This window comes from Nicotiana sylvestris, chromosome 2 (assembly GCF_000393655.2).
Source record: "Nicotiana sylvestris chromosome 2, ASM39365v2, whole genome shotgun sequence".
Lineage (NCBI taxonomy): Eukaryota > Viridiplantae > Streptophyta > Magnoliopsida > Solanales > Solanaceae > Nicotiana > Nicotiana sylvestris.
This window is the reverse complement of record NC_091058.1, coordinates 44,049,886-44,063,527: the sequence shown is the minus strand read 5'-3', so window position 1 is coordinate 44,063,527 and position 13,642 is coordinate 44,049,886.

Here is a 13,642-nt window from a genome sequence, read left to right as displayed (position 1 = left end):
CTATAACATCTCACAATAAGTCAGCCCAAAAATCAATCCTACACTATAATGAAAATCAAAATTAAAACAACAAGAAAAACACATGGGTTGCCTCCCAATAAGTGCATGATTTAACGTCGCGGCACGACGCATGTTACCATCACATCATTTGAAATGAAGAAGTGCCACCACGTGGTTGTCATCAATTTTCCCAAGATAATGCTTGACCCGGTGCCCATTAACTCTGAAAACTTCACCACATTGATCATGGCACTGGTCCTCCATATTGATCATGGCACTGGTGTCATCAATTATCAGTGTTGTGACGAGGTCAACAAAAGAGCACACCTCGGTACTGTTGGACTACTTCATAGACTTGCACACATGAAAGACCACTTTTTCATCTTCCACCCGGAAGGTGAGTTCCCCTGCTTCCACATCTACCAATGCCTTCCCCGTAGCTAGTAAAGGTATACCTAATATGATAGGAACCTCATAAATTTGTCCACCCGGACAAGTACATCATCAATAATACCCAAGGGTCTCTTTATCGATCTATCCGCCATTTGTAACCTCATGGAAGTCGGCCTAGGTTGCCCAATACCCAAAGTTTTGAAAATTGAGTAGGGAATTAAATTGATACTAGCTCCAAATCACATAGAGCCTTGGAAAAATCCGTACTCCTAATGGTGTAAGGAATGGTGAAAGCACTGGGATCTTCAAGATTCGGGGCCATTGAATGCACTATAGCACTAACTTGGTGAGTCATCTTTATAGTTTCACAATCCATAGAACGCTTCTTTGTGACCAAGTCCTTCATGAATTTTGCATAGCCCGACATTTGTTCAAGTGTCTCCACCAAAGGCACATTAATAGATAAGCTCTTCATCAGGTCAATGAATTTTTTGAATTGGTTATCATTCTTTTGCTTCACGAGCCTTTGAGGATAAGGTAGAGGTGGCCTTGGAAAAGGAGCCTTGGCTTTTGGCACAATTGGCTCTGGCATGTCAATTATGTGTTCCCTAGACGGGTTCACATCATTTTGAGTTTCCACCTCGACTTCTTGAATATCAATCCTCACTTCATTGTTCACATTTTCCTTAACCACATCTTCAACTACCAAAGGGACTTCATCATCTTGCAACTCAACAACATCATCCACGACTTGATTTTGCTTAGAGGCATTCACATCACCACCTCTCCCACTTCTTGTTGTAACCGCCATAACATGATTGTTCCCACCCTTCGGGTTCACTACCGTATCACTTGGTAGAGCACCCTTCGGGCGAGTATTCAATGACTAAAGAGATTTGGCCTAATTGCACCTCCAAGTTTCGGATAGAGGTATTGTGAGAAGCTAACTGTGCATCAGAATTCGCATTCTTCTTCATCATCTGCTCGAACATCATTTCAATTCTACCCATATCACTACCCGAAGAACTAGGACCTTGAGATAGAAATGGGGGTGGATTGTTCGGTTGTTGGTACATTGGGGGCCTTTGAAAGCCTTGCCCCCAGTTTCTATTGTTCCATCCTCCTTGATTATTGTTGCCACCCCAATTGTTGTTATTACCATTCCAGTTCCCTTGGTTGCCTTGATTGTTGTTCTGATTGCCCCAGTTGTTGTTTTGGTTGTTGTTCCCCCAATTACCACTGTTTTGTTGTTGATTGCCCCAATTGCCATTGTTTTGTTGTTGATTGCCCCAATTGCCTTGAGGTCTCCACTGTTGTTGGTTGAAAGAGTTACCCCGTTGGCCATGATAGTTGTTTACATATTAAACCTCTTCACTTTGGTCATCATAACCATCATTTTGAAATCCATCATAGTCATCATCAAATTGCTCAGAATTCCCTTGGTTTTGTTGCCTTCTTTGCCTTCTCTTGTTGACAAGCATATTAACACCCTCCATGGCATTCACTTGGCGAGGATTTTGAACTTGTTGCAATTGTGCCTTAGCCAATTGATTCATAGTAGTTGTCAACTCCGCTATAGATTACCCATGGTCATGTAATTCCTTGTGCAAATGAATAACCGTAGGGTCACCTTTAGGCACATTGGCTCTACTTTGCCATGCAGAATAAGTGTCAGCCATCTCATCAAGTACATCACATGCCTCATCATACGAGAGCTTCATAAAATTGCTCCCGGCAAGTTGGTTCACTATGCATTGATTTGTTGTATTGATGCCCTGGTAGAAAGTTAGTTGGATCATAGCCTCGGTCATATCATTATTGGGGCATTCCTTCACCATCGTTCTATACCGCTCCCAAATCTCATGCAAAGGTTTCGTGGGCTCTTGCTTGAAAGCCAATATCTCATCACGCAATGTCGCCATATGCCCCGGCGAGAAATATTTAGCAATGAACTTATCTGTCAACTCATCCCAAGTTGTGATGGAATGGTTGGGGAGTCTCTCTAGCCAATCCAATGCCTTCCCCCGAAATGAGAATGGGAAAAGCCGCAACCTAAGAGCATCCTCGAACACATTCGTCTGCTTGCTCCCCCAACATGTATCCACGAACCCTTTGAGATGTTTGTAGGCATTTTGATTCGCATCGCCCGTGAAATACCCACGCTGCTCAAGTAAGGTCAACATCACGTTGGTTAATTAAAAATTGCCCGGCCAGATTCAGGGTGGGACAATAGCACTCGCATAGCCCTGGTTCGGAAGTACTCTGGGAGCCAATCTTGGAGGTGGCGGAGGAGGGTCTAGAATATAACCATTTGGATTAGCATTGGCATTTCGGCCTCTATGTTGTCCTTGAGGTACAAAAGGCACCTCATCTTCGCCGACATCATCTACCTCCTCCCCCGCAATCACGTTTTCAAGAGGGTCATTAGCGTTGTTCGTTGCCATTATGGTACCTGAGTAGTGACACAAACAAGTAAGTAACAAAGAAGGAAAGAATAACAATACACAAAACTAACTAAATAGATAGCCAAAACCATTAGCTCCCCGGCAATGGTGCCAAAAAGTGATCACGGCCTTGTCCGCACTACTAATTATGTAGCGAGAGAGGGTCAAAGCAGCTTTTACCCGATTTTGGGTCGGGATCGATTTCCACATAGAGCTAGAATTGGAGTGGTGTATTTATTTAGCTTAGGATTGCGTAGAGTTCCAAATTACACTTCTCATCATTTTTGGGGTTTTCCTTATAATTCTACTTTTAACAAACTACAAATTGTAAATTAAGCTAAGAGTTAAATGTTACGGGTTGTTCAAATAGTTTAAAAAGCATTAGGGTAGTGACATCCGCCTAGGTGGTCAATTGACGGGTACTTGAGTCTAAGGCACAATTGACATGATTGGGGAGTATGATATAACCATTGTACTACTTTACCCACTCTACACCTCTCGGTGGTTCAAGTGATTTTTGCCCAATTGACTTCCTCAAGACCAACTGGGTATGCAAATTTGCACAAGCAACTTAGGGTTCAAGTCGGGTATTACTCTCTCGAGGTTTAACCCTTTAATTGGGGCTATCAATCTCTTGGGTATGCCTCAATTCCTTGTTGGATCAATTTCGGAGACTTAGGCTCTCTTTCTCAAGAAGAGCCCTAGTCAACTAAACACAAACTAGTGTTTGCAACTACTAATTCAGCAATTAACCATAAAATTGACCCAAATATCAAACACCTATAATCATTTTAGCCCTAAAATACAAGACCCGTCAATTACCCACACTAGGGTTGAGTGACAACCCTAGCTATGGGGTCTAGCTACTCATATTCAAAGAAGAAAAATAAGAAATAGATGAAGATAAACACATATTAATTAATATAAAGATTCAATGATGAAATATAGTTAAAGTTGCCTAAAATGACTAAGAACAATTGACCCATGAGCGCAGCTATGCTATTACAATATCTGATGACCTAAAATGGAAAAGGGATCTATTTATACTAAGCTGAAAAATATGGACAAAAATGCCCCTGCGGGGTTAGTGCAGACCGCACATAATGGAATGTGGTCGCACTAGGACTCTGGGATCCAAAATCTAGCTCTCTGAACTCAGGCTCCACGGACCGCACAGAATGGACTACGGCCGCGGTGACTTCTAGTGCGGTCCACACAAAATGGACTACGAACCGCATTGGCTTGAAAGCTCCAAACTGCAACTTCTCTGAATCTTGGCTCTACGGACCACACAGAATGGTAGTGCGGCCACATGGGCTCCAGCGCGGACCACACTAAATCTAGTGCGGCAACATTGCCTTTTAGCCTGAATACCTGCTCTCTAAACCTCATAGTGCAGACTACACAAAGTGGTGTACGGCCATACTGGACCTATTTTGCCTGAGCTTGTCTTGTCTTTGGTACTTGTGTAAGTTTCACTCCTTTTGAGATGATCTTTGACATCTTGTCACTTTGTTGATCAAACCTGAAATCAAGCACAACTTTTCAGCCTTTTGGGACTATTTTGTATGAGTTTCTAATCAAAGCATGAGCAAGAAGGAGTATAAAATGCGTCAAAATCCCTAGTTATCAAGCGTGCCATACGGTAAGGTTGTATAAGTGTGGCATGTAGTCACTTGATCGATTGAAGAATTAAACCAAATATGAAGATAATGGTGATATCATTAATTTGAGAATTTATGCTTGGAGGGCACTCGGTTTATTGAGTTGTGGACTATGGAGGACTGCTCCGGTTATGATGGTTGTTCTTGTGTGTTATGAGAAAAGGGGGTTATTATGGACCCAGGAAAGATTATAGACCTAGTTCGGTACGATTAGAATTGGCTTGAGGTCTGTGAATGGGTTTAAGTATGAATATGGGCTCTATATCAGGCCGGATATGTTCATTTTAGCATAGCGCTCCTAATGGAAGAGTGTTCGGATGTTGGATGTTATTTCACGGTCAGCTATTTCATGTAATACTATCTTGTGCTATGTTATTTGTGAAAGGATTGATAAATTTCTTATTGTGTTGAGGTTCCGCATAGCGATGGTGTTGTGTGAGCAAGATGGCTCTTTAGTTTCAGAACATATATCGCACCTCAGTTGTGCTTGAGTTTGTTAGCTTATGGCACTATATGTCTTCCCAGGGATGATATTATACACTTAGCGTGCTTGTGACTGATACTCGGTATTTTGTTGTAATGAGCAGTTTAGCTCGGTATGTGTCTCCTTATACGAATTTTATGTGTGTATCGGGTGGCACACCGCCATGGGCATGTTGTTTGGATCGGGTTGCACACTGTAACAGTGTGATGTTGAGTACAGTTCCCTATATCTGTTTGATATGTTTTGTTTCCCATTTTTTTAGAAAAGCTCATATTAGTTGCATGAGATGAGTAGTCCCTTCCAGAATTCGTTTTCCTTATGTATCACGTTTAAAACTGTAGACTATTGGCACATTGTGGCATCATGTGGGACCTTTTGGTCATGTCTGGGGTAGCGTATTGCCTGAGCAGTTCATACTGGGTGAGACGAGATTATTGGATCTAGGATCAGTGCAGTCGGATTATATGAAGTATATTGAAGAGCAAAGATCATTAATTGGTTCAGAATGGGGTAATGGTTCTTGTCTGAAGTAGAGACTCAATGATTTGTTGACTCAACAGCTGGTTATAAATAGCTACACATCTCTTTCGTCGTGGCAGTATTGCGAGAGTTGGAACAAGACTTATATATATCATGAGGTGCATTATGAGCATTAGATTCGAGAAATGTCGGTTATTATGATCAGAGAATGTTATTATGGTCCTGTGAATGATGTGGTGCATGGTGAGAAATCAACAAAGGCATGCAGTCATGTTCTGGTACCTCGTGTAGTGATTGATACGGTGTTCATATAATGGAAGCAGGCCTGGCAGAGAATTCCAGATGTTAGAATTAGGCTCTAAACTTATTTGCTTGAATAAAAAGGGAATATCTTCAGAATTGATCGAGCTGATGTGCTCAGCTGAGTTGTGGTAGCACGGGTAGGTGCTCGAGGTGTTAAACAGTGATTTCGGACAACTCCAGCGCAATTCTCAGCACGTTCGAGGACGAACGTATGTTTAAGTGGGAGAAAATATAATGACCCGACCGGTCGTTTGAGCTCTAGCGCATCGTTTAGCAGTTTAAGGCCATGAGCAGCTTCACTTCAGGTATTATGACTTGTACGCGCGGTCGGAATTGGACTTTGGGAAGTTCAGAGTCGATTTGGAAAGAGAATTCTCATTTCAGAAGCTTTAAGTTGATAGAAGTGACTAAGATTGGATTCTTGAGTAAACGGCCTCGGAATCAAGATTGGAAGGTTCCAGCAGGTTCGTAAGATGAATTCGGACTTGGGCGTATGTCCGGGTCGGGTTTTGTAAGACCCGGAAATGTTTCGGCACCTATTGTGGAAGTTAGCATTTTTGGAAGAATTTATAAGTTTGGGTTGAAGTGCATTTCAGTGTTATCGATGTCCGTTTGGGATTCCGAGTATGGGAATAGCTCCATATGGTGATTCTGGTGTTGGGAGTGCAATCAAAAAGTGAATTCGTAGGTTCGTGGATCATTTTGGAGTCATTTGGCTAAAGATAGAAATTTGAAGGTTTTTGAGAAGTTTGACCAGAAGTGGACTTTTTGATATCAGGATCGGATTTTGATTTCGGAAGTTGGAGCAGGTCCGCAATGTCAAATATGACTTGTGCGCAAAACTTGAGGTCAATCGGACATAATTTGATAGGTTTAAGCAACGAAAGTAGAAGTTTGAAATTTTAAAGTTCATTAAGCTTGAATTATAGTGCAATTCATGGTTTTGATGTTGTTTGATGTGATTTGAGGCTTCGAGCAAGTCCGCATTATATTTTTGGACTTGTGGGGGTGTTTGGTTTGGAGCCCCGGGGGATCGGGTGAGATTTGGGATGGCATCGGAGTGACTTGCTAAGAAATGGGACTGCTGGTACTGGTATGACCGCATTTGCGGTGTTTTGATCGCAAATGCAACCATCGCATTTGCGAGAGGGAGCTCGCATTTCCAAACCTAGGGCTGCTGAGTGGAGATCACATTTGCGAGGGGGTCATCGCTTTTGCGATGCTATCCTCTTCGCATTTGCGAGGATTTTGACGCAAATGCGACCATGGAAGGGGGAAGCTGGGCTTCGCATTTGCGATGCCATTATCACAAATGTGACCATTGCAATGGCTAGCCGGAGGTCGCAATTGTGATCCGGAGGTCGCAAATGCAACTTCTGCGTCTGGTGCAATGGCTTTTTATTCTAAGACTTTGCCCATTTCCCACTTGGTCTTAGGCGATTTTTGAGAGTATTTGAGGAGGGTTTCCATCATCATCAAAGAGGTAAGTAATTTATACACAACATAAGTTAAATACATAAATTATGGGTCGATTAACATGTGAAAATTAGGAAAAATCAAGAGTTTATGTAAGAACCTAGGGTTCTGACAAAAATGGGATTTAACCACGAAATTTGTTATGGAATTTGGTAGAAATTATATATTTATGATCCTTAGGTTATGGTTAACAACTTTCTTCAAAAAATTTCGAAATCCGTGCACGTGAGCCCGGGGATGAATTTTAGGAACCTTGCATTTAGAGTTGTGAAATTGGTTTAATAATTAGAATATGGACTTTTGAGCATGTATTGACTAGTTCTTACCCATTTGAATAGTTTTGGATAGTTTGGCTTCGATTTGGAGGCTTAAGCGCATTCGTGAATTGGGATATAGGCTTCGGAGCGAGGTGAGTCTCTTTTCTAACCTTGTAAGAGGGAATTGTCCCCATAGGTGAATTAATTGGATTTGTGCTTCTATTTGTGGGGGCTACGTACGCACAAGGTGACGAGAGTCTGTGCGTAGCTACTATTATGTTTAAGTTCGGGTAGTCTAGGACCCAAAAGCATACTATACTTGGAATATTTATAATTTTATTGAAAGTTTGAATTGCTTAAATCACATCGGATTAGTAGATGAATTTCTAAAAAAAATTAACTTCGTTTTCTTGAATTGTTAAAAGAGAATTGGCTTTTCTTTGGATAATCGTTCTCTGATGAATCCTTGATTGATTGATTGTTGTGTTTATTTATATTTGACCGCGTCGCAAGTATGATTCGCGAGTGAGGTAATAGATGCATTTATGGTTCGCGTCATTCGACCCTGTGGCAGTGCACAGTTTAAATATTGTTGGATCAAGTCGTACGTCCTCGGCATGATTTGCGCATGCTTGTATTGCTTGCCTTGGGTTTTATAGATGTTGATATTTGCTCTCCCTGACTTGAGATAAATATATAAATGATGAAAAATGAATTTGAAAATCTCCTATTAATGAAAGAATTGCTTACTTGCTTCATGCTATTGAGTTACAGCCATCTTTATGAAAATCCACCATTTACTATATTATTGGTATATTCACTACTAAAAAATAGTGTAATTCCGTCAGCTATTTCTGACCGAATTGATAATTTTTGACTGAATTCCGACCAATTTTAATTGGTCGGGAAAACGATGGTCGCAAACGTGTACCGAGGGAAATCGGTCGGAAATTTCAAAGCGTTGACTGACTGTCAAACATTAGTTTCTGACCAATCGGAAATTTCAAATCGGTCGGAAACTATTAAATATTTTTTTAAAATTTTCAAATTTCCGACCGAAATCGGTCGGAAATTTAAAAAAAAATTATTTAATTAAATAAGTAGTTATAAATTGTTAATTTATTTAAAAAATAGATATAAATTCATAATTTACAACCGAATTCGGTCGAAAACTATCTCAACTATAACTCAACTAGTTTCAACATTTAACTACCTCAGCTATAACTAAACTTGTTACAACACCTAGCTACCCAACTATAGCCAAACTTGTTAGAACACCTAACACGAAGAATTATCAACCTAAGCGTCTGTAATATCAATTAAGAACACAATGCAAGGGAACCTCAACTCAATAATAGCCCGGCAAGGGGGCAACATAATGATCTCTTTTCTTTCTCACTTTTCCTTCACAATTCACTTCACAACTCGAGTCAATGCTCTAAGGTTTCGATTATCACTTATACTTTCACAATTCGTTATACAACTGGAGCCAACGCTCCTCGATGTTCATAGGTCGCAAATTCTTCCACAACGTTACACAATAAATAGAAATCTTCACCAAGGCATGGATAATACAACGAGATCATGAAAATCACAAGATAAGACTCACGGTCATATTTGACACCAACGTATAGATACTCATCACCATGCCTATACGTCGTACTCGACAAGAAGCAAATAGCAAATAGGACACAACTCCTAATCCCTCAAGCTAAGTTTAGACCAAACACTTACCTCGATGCCTTGAACACAACTCAAGCTTCAATTATAGCTTTACCCCTCGATTCCTCCGCCAATTCGCTCGTATCTAGCCACAAGTTACTTAATTACATCATAAACTCTAAATGAATCAATTTGAATGCATGAAAAATGAGTTTTCCAAAGTTTTACCCAAAAAGTCAAAATCGTCCCTAGGCCCACGTGGTCAAAACCCGAGGTTCGAACCAAAACCCGATTACCCATTCCCCCACGAGCTCAAATATGTAATTTGTTTTGAAATCGGACCTCAAATCTAGGTCCAAATCCCCAATTTTTTAAAAACCTAGGTTCTACCAAAACACCCAATTTCCCCCATGAAAATCATTGATTTGAAGTTGAAATCATGTTAAAGGATGTTAATAATTGAAGAAAACTAGTTAAAAAATGACTTACAATTGATTTGGAGAAGAAAGGTTGTTTGAAAAATCGCCTCTTATGTTTTTGGGGTTTTGAAAAATGAAAAATGGCTGAAAATTCCGTCTATTTATACCCCTCTCAGACCCCCTGTGCGGACCGCACAACATGGACTGCGGCCGCACAGGTCTTCCTGAGGTACTGCAGTCCAATGCCCTGTGCGGACCGCACGAAATGGACCGCGGCCGCACAGGAGCCCACCGCGGACCGCAAGAAATCGAGCGCGGCCACGAAGGCTTGTCCTTGCTCACCGCGGACCGCACAAATCCCACTGCGGACCACGAAGTCTGGCTTTAGAGACCCGCAACTTCTGGTTTTTAAGTCTAAAACATCCCGAACCTACCAGAAACTCACCCGAGCCCTCGGAACTCAAAACCAAGTGTGCATACTAACTCAAAAACATCGTATGGGCCTACTCGTGCGATCACATCATCAAAATAACATGTAAAATCATGAATTAAACCTCAAAACTCAACATTTTCATCAAGAACTCTCAAAGTTCATAACTCCTCAACCGAAAGTTCAATTCACGTCAAATAAACTCCGTTTTTCACCAAATTTCACAGAAACGTCTTAAATCATATATAAGACCTGCACCGGGCGCCGAAACCAAAATACGGGCTTGATACCATCATGTTCTACTCAATTTCATTTCAAATTTCTTTAAACATATTCAGAAAACAATTTTCTTTGAAAATTCATTTCTCGGGCTTAGCACCTCGGAATTTGATTCCGGGCATATGCCCAAGTCCCATATTTTTCTATAGACCCTCCGAGACCGTCAAATCACGGGTCCGGTTTCGTTTACCCAAAACATTGACCGAAGTCAAATTAGCTCATTTTATAATCAAAACTTATCATTTTTCACAGATTATCATATTTAAGCTTTCCGGCTACGCGCCCGGACTGCGCACGCAAATCGAGGTGACTCTAAATGAGGTTTTCAAGGCCTCCACCTCTAAAACAACCGTTCGTCCTCGAACAGACAGAAGAAGGAAGTACCTGAGTCAGGGAAAAGATGGGGATAACGACTCCGCATATCGGACTCGGACTCCCAGGTCGATGCCTCAGGAGGCTGACCTCTCCACTGAACATGAACAGAAGGAAAAATCTTCGACCTCAACTGACGAACCAACCGGTCTAGAATAGCTATCAGCTCCTCCTCATAAGACAATTCCTTGTCCAACTGGACAGTGCTAAAATCTAACACGTGGGATGGGTCGCCATGATATTTCCGGAGCATGGACACACGAAACACTGGATGCACAGCTGATAAGCTCGGCGGCAATGCAAGTCTATAAGCCACCTCTCCCACTCGATCAAGAATCTCAAACGGACCAATAAACCCAGGGCTAAGCTTGCCCTTCTTCCCAAAACTCATCACGCCCTTCATAAGCGACACTCGAAGCAATACCCGCTCTCCAACCATAAAAGCCACATCTCGAACCTTGCGGTCAGCATAACTCTTTTGCCTGGACTGAGTTGTACGAAGCCTATCCTGAATTATCCTGACCTTGTCCAAGGCCTCCTGAACCAGCTCTGTACCCAACAACCGAGCCTCTTCCGGCTTAAACCATCCAACCGGAGACCGACACCGTCTACCATATAACGCCTCATAAGGAGCCATCTGGATACTCGACTGGTTGCTGTTGTTGTAGGCAAATTCTGCTAAAGGCAAAAACTGATCCCACGAGCCTCCAAAGTCAATGACACAAGCTCGGAGCATATCCTCCAAAATCTGAATAGTCCGCTCGGACTGCCTGTCCGTCTGAGGATGAAATGTTGTACTCAACTCAATCTTGGTGCCCAACTCTCGCTGAACTGCTCTCCAGAAACGCGAGGTAAACTACGTACCTCGGTCCGAAATGATAGATACAGGCGCACCATGAAGACGAACAATCTCCCAAATATAGATCTCATCTAACCTCTAGGATGAATAGGAGACTGCCACAAGAATGAAATGCGCTGACTTGGTCAGCCTATCAACAATGACCCATACTGCGTCGAACTTCCTCCGAGTCTGCGGGAGTCCAACAACGAAATCCATAGTGATCCGCTCCCACTTCCACTCGGGAAGCTCAATCCTCTGAAATAAACCACCAGGCTTTTGATGTTCGTACTTAACCTGCAGACAATTCAAACCCCGAGCTACATATGCAACGATATCCTTCATCATCCTCCGCCACCAATAATGCTGCCGCAAATCTTGATACATCTTCGCGGCGCCCGGATGAATAGAGTACCAGGAGCTATGGGCCTCCTCTAAAATCAACTCCCAAAGCCCATCCACATTTGGCACACACACTCGACCTTGCAAATGGGGATCATCATACTGTCGATCACGGATACGCTCCAATAAAGAAGAACGAGCGACCGTGCAAGCTAATACCCGACTAGGCTCAGAAATATCCAACCTCACGAACCGATTAGCCAAGGCCTGAACTTTCAAAGTAAGCGGCCTCTCACCGACCGGAATATAAGCAAGGCTGCCCATACTGGCTGACTTCCTACTCAAGGTATCGGCCACCACATTGGCCTTTCCTGGGTGATATAAGATAGTGATATCATAATCCTTCAACAACTCCAACCACCTCCTCTACCACAAATTCAACTCCTTTTGCTTGAACAAATACTGAAGACTCTTGTGATCCGTGAACACCTCACATGCCACGCCATATAGATAATGCCTCCAAATCTTCAATGCGTGAACTATGGCTGCCAACTCTAAATCATGAACTGGATAGTTCTTCTCATGAATCTTAAACTGCCGCGAAGCATAGGCAATGACCTTGCCATCCTGCATCAACATTGCACCAAGCCCAATACGAGAAGCATCACAATAAACTATATAAGGCCCCGAACCTGTGGGCAAAACCAACACCAGTGCTGTAGTCAGAGCTGTCTTGAGCTTCTAAAAGCTTGCCTCACACTCGTCTGACCATCGGATGCTGATCTCAGAAAACTCTGAATCTCTGTAGCTGATGCTGGTCTAGGCCAGTTCTTGACTGCCTCAATCTTCTTCGTATCCACGTGAATACCTTCGGATGATACAACATGACCCAGGAATGCAACTGAACTCAACCAGAACTCACACTTCGAGAATTTAGCATATAACTGACTATCCCTCAAGGTCTGAAGAACCACTCTAAGATGTTGCTCGTGCTCCTCCCGACTACGGGAATATATCAAAATATCATCCATAAATACTATCACGAACAAATCCAAATAAGGCCTGAACACTCGGTTCATTAAATCCATAAAAGCTGCAGGGGCATTTGTTAAACCGAATGACATAACCAAGAACTCATAATGCCCGTACCGGGTGCAAAAAGTTGTCTTAGGGACATCGGATGCCCTAATCCTCAACTGATGGTAGCCAGATCTCAAGTCAATCTTCGAAAATACCCTGGAACCCTAGAGCTGATCAAACAAATCATCAATCCTCGGTAATGGATACTTATTCTTGATTGTAACCTTGTTCAGCTGCCAGTAATCAATACACATTCTCATCGATCCGTCCTTCTTCTTAACAAACAACACCGGCGCACCCCAAGGAGAAACACTTAGCCTAATAAAACCCTTCTCAAGCAAGTCTTGCAACTGCTCCTTCAACTCTTTTAACTCAGGTGGGGCCATACGATACGGCGGGATAGAAATAGGCTGAGTGCCCGGAGCCAAATCAATGCAAGAGTCAATATCCCTATCGGGTGGCATACCCGGCAGGTCTGAAGGGAAAATATCAGGAAACTCTCGAACAACGGGCACAGAATGAATAGAGGGAACCTCGGCACTAGAATCATGAACATATGACAAATAGGCCAAACACCCCTTCTCGATCATACACCGAACCTTCACATAAGAGATGACACTACGGGTAGAATGACCAGGAGTCCCTCTCCACTCTAAGCGAGGCATACCCGGTAAGGCTAAGGTCACAGTCTTGGCATGACAGTCCAAGATAGCGTGGTA